This window comes from Brassica napus, unplaced genomic scaffold (assembly GCF_020379485.1).
Source record: "Brassica napus cultivar Da-Ae unplaced genomic scaffold, Da-Ae ScsIHWf_2298;HRSCAF=2964, whole genome shotgun sequence".
Classification (NCBI taxonomy): domain Eukaryota; kingdom Viridiplantae; phylum Streptophyta; class Magnoliopsida; order Brassicales; family Brassicaceae; genus Brassica; species Brassica napus.
In genome coordinates this window covers 112,501-116,898 of record NW_026015683.1, presented here as the reverse complement: position 1 = coordinate 116,898, position 4,398 = coordinate 112,501, and positions in this window count along the sequence as shown.

Sequence of the window (4,398 nt, the reverse complement as noted above, 5' to 3'; positions counted from 1 at the left end):
GGACATTATCAATTTGAATCGACTGATAAACTCGCGGAGGGGTTCGTCTTCCCTCTGGGAGAGACTCCAGAGATCAACATCGGAGGTTTCCCTGTCTATGAATACAGAGTACTGTTTGAGGAATTCCGATGCGAGCTGTCGAAAACTCCCGATGGTGTTGCGACGAAGGCGTGCGAACCATTCGAGCGCTGCTCCTTCAAGATTTTCGACGAACAGGCGGCAATAGCCGGCATCCTTTTCGCCGTCCTTCAGTCTTGCTCTTCCCATCGCGATGTGGAAAGCCTGAAGGTGCGCTTTCGGATCGGCCGTACCATCGTACTTCGGTACTTTGATCTTTCCCGGATCGGACACCCTCATGTCCGAAATGCGACTGGTAAAGGGGGTCTTTCGAGCTCCTTCCAGCAGTCGATCGATCTCGGGGGCAGCACTAGTAGCATGATGGATTTGAGACTTTACGGCTCTCACTTCTGCCGCAGTCTTGGTGATGTAGTCGCGAAGATCGCGGATATCCGATGTCTCGTCAGTGGATTTCCGAGCCTGTCGGCGCTTACTGCGAGTGAGCTCGGTTTGCCTTTCGGCCAGCTCCTCTTGTTCGTTCCAATAGGCGACTTCTTCTTCTTCCGTCATTGGTTTTTCGAACGGGGAGCCTTCCCGAGCGGATCGGCTTCTGGTCCTTCTTGGATGTCTGTCGACATCCTCGTCGGTGTCGTTGGAGACATCGCTAGGGTCCAGGTCAATGTGTTCGGCTTCGTTATCCTCCGAGTCCGTTGCAGGGAGCGGAAGACTTTCAGAGTTCCCCTTCTCGATGGGAGACTTCTCGCTGGGGTTTTGACCGGAAGGTCGTTCCCGCGCGACTCCTGCTCTATCGAGTGGGGTGGCGAAATCGAGCCTCTTCCCGCGGATTTTGGTGGTTCCGCGGGGACGGATAGCTTGGGTCCTTGCCGTTAAGGTTTCAACCTGTTTGGTCAAGGTATTCACGAGCTTATCCTGTTCTTCCGACCTTTTTTCATAGGTGGCGAACATCTTTTTAAACTCCTCGAGAGTCGCGGCGTTGGCTTGCGCGTTGGCCGCAGATACATCCGCTACCGGAGTGTGGAGATCGGTGCCGCTGCCTCCGTTAAGGGGAGTTTGCACGTTATCCGCGTCGTTGGTTGACATGTCTGACTGTGTGGCTTTTGCGGGTTAGATTGATCCGTAAGTCCCCCTCCTTCTAGCGCCAAACTGTAGGAACCGAAATTCGCACTGTCGATTTCCGTTTAAATAAGGAAACTAAGAAAACCCTAGTTTCCCAGAGGACCCGGATATCTGTTAATTACCACACGTCAAGCAATCAGAACACGAGAATAACAACGATAAAAATAAGAAATCGAAAAGAGAGCAAAGTAGATCTTATTCCGAATCTGCGTATGAGCGTTACAACAAGGTATAAGCCTGGGCTCGAGAGCTGTCGGCGAGATTCCTAGTTCTAGCAACCCTAAGACGGCTAAACCTAATTGAGTCGCAGCTCGAAATAACAAAAACGGAAAGTTGCCTAAATCGCTCTAAGTGCTAAGTTTGCTCTGAAAAAGTTCTCCTCCCTGCTCCTCGCCTAGGACTCCTTATATACTAGCTCCAAGGTCGGTTTACGCTTTTACTCTTCTGCCCTTAAGCCGTCATAGCATAAAAATGGAGATATTCCATTTTTCCCGATCTTCACAATTATCTTCAAAACTTCCGTATTTATCCGCGGAAACTTGACATTTATCCTTCCTCGCGGGCCAAGCGCGAACCATGCTGTGGTTCACGGGCTTTTGGTTAGGAAAAATCGTAGGATGGGCCTCGAGTCGTGTTTTAGGTCCCTTTGGGCCGTCTTCCGACTCGACACGTTTACTACGAGTTTTCCGCGGTTTCTAATCCGCGAAGTTTGATCGATGAATTAGAATAGCGGGAAACATAGACTGAGCTTGCTACGGTCTTCGGGAGATAGCATTCGAAGGTTTGACGAGAATGCAAGGACTGGTGTCGTATCGATGTTCGGAAAGGTTCAATCGCTACACAGCGACCGAACTTTGGCTCGAGCCCGGTCGCTATGTAGCGACCGAGCGAAACGAGTGCTCGGTCGCTACGTAGCGACCGAGCTTCGGCTTGAGCTCGGTCGCTACGTAGCGACCGAGCGGGACGATCGCTCGGTCGCTACGTAGCGACCGAGCTTTGGCTCGAGCTCGGTCGCTACGTAGCGACCGAGCGGGACGATCGCTCGGTCGCTACGTAGCGACCGAGCTTGGCTGAGCTCGGTCGCTACGTAGCGACCGAGCGGGACGATCGCTCGGTCGCTACGTAGCGACCGAGCTTTGGCTCGAGCTCGGTCGCTACGTAGCGACCGAGCGGGACGATCGCTCGGTCGCTACGTAGCGACCGAGCTTGGCTGAGCTCGGTCGCTACGTAGCGACCGAGCGGGACGATCGCTCGGTCGCTACGTAGCGACCGAGCTTTGGCTCGAGCTCGGTCGCTACGCGAGCGACCGCTACGGGAGCGACCGAGCTCTCGAGCTCGGTCGCTACGTAGCGACCGAGCGGGACGATTTGGTCGAGCTCGGTCGCGACGTAGCGACCGAGCGGGACGATCGAGCTCGGTCGCTACGTAGCGACCGAGCGGGACGATCGCTCGGTCGCTACGTAGCGACCGAGCTTGGCTGAGCTCGGTCGCTACGTAGCGACCGAGCGGGACGATCGCTCGGTCGCTACGTAGCGACCGAGCGGGACGATCGCTCGGTCGCTACGTAGCGACCGAGCGGGACGATCGCTCGGTCGCTACGTAGCGACCGAGCTTGGCGAGCTCGGTCGCTACGTAGCGACCGAGCGGGACGATCGCTCGGTCGCTACGTAGCGACCGAGCTTTGGCTCGAGCTCGGTCGCTACGTAGCGACGAGCGGGACGATCGCTCGGTCGCTACGTAGCGACCGAGCTTGGCTGAGCTCGGTCGCTACGTAGCGACCGAGCGGGACGATCGCTCGGTCGCTACGTAGCGACCGAGCTTTGGCTCGAGCTCGGTCGCTACGTAGCGACCGAGCGGGGACGATCGCTCGGTCGCTACGTAGCGACCGAGCTTTGGCTTGAGCTCGGTCGCTACGTAGCGACCGAGCGGGACGATCGCTCGGTCGCTACGTAGCGACCGAGCTTTGGCTTGAGCTCGGTCGCTACGTAGCGACCGAGCTTTGGCCCGAGCTTGGTTGCTACGTAGTGACCGAGCGGGACGATCGTTTGGTTTGAATCCCAGAGAATACTTCTTCGTAGAAATAACCTCGTATAGTTTATTTTTACATCCCTTCTTTAACTTTTTCGGAAATACGATCTCTGAGGATTTTCGGATGGTAATTCCGTCGTAACCGTTTTTGACCCCAACAGTTACTGGGCGAGCCGATGGTCCGGGTGCAGGACGGTTCGACCAAATGGGTCTTAGTCTTGGGACAGGGAGTGGCCAAGCTTCCAGAGTGTGAGCTGAAGCTCAGTGATCGATTTGCCAAAGGAAGAAAAGGGGAGAAACCGCCAAGGGGCGGTTATGGGGCGGTTATGGGACGGTTATGGGACGGTTTTGGGAAGAAGGGATGGGATTTTGGTAACTGTTCGCCCAGGCGGTTGGGGACAGTTTAAATCGTCCTCTCTCTCTCATTTCTGAGGATTTTGGTCGATTTCTACATCCTGAAACACAAAGAATCCAGAGAAAAATACAGAAAGTTGGTCGGATTCCCAATCCAAGACCCATGGTGGTGTGAAGGCCATAAAGAGACAGTTTTGGGGCAGATCAAGGGGGAAGTTGAGAACGACCCTCTGAACGGTTTTGATCATTGTTGACAACACCCAAAGACTTATCTGGAGCCTGTGAACACACGCAAATGGTGAGGAAAGGAGGGAGATGGCCGGAATCCATTCCCAAGGGCCAATGCAGCCTTAAAAGGAGATTGGTGTGGAAAGCAGTTTCATGGGGAACAAAGAGGGAAGTGATGCACGACCCTTGGATGGTGATTGATCATGGATGATCATGTCTAAGGCTTCCTATGTGTCTTGGGAACACACGCAATTGGTTAAGAGAGGAGGGGGAAGGCTTGACTCCACTCTCAAAGGCATGAACATCCTTGAAGATGGATGCAGTATAGAAACTGGTTTCATGGAAGTTTCGTGGAAGGAGTGATGGGCACGAACCATGGTTAGATCTTATCAATACTGGGAGTATGTGATAAGGGTTTGATGAAGGCGTGCTAGGAGGAGCATGGACGCCCCTGATGAGGTAACAGGTGGGGACTGCAGACCATTGGACATAGTCTGGTACACTATGGGTTGATCTGGTCCAGCGGTTACACCTTACTCTGTTTTATGATTATTAATCATATTATTCATTGTTCTTATGATTGAGATTGATGAT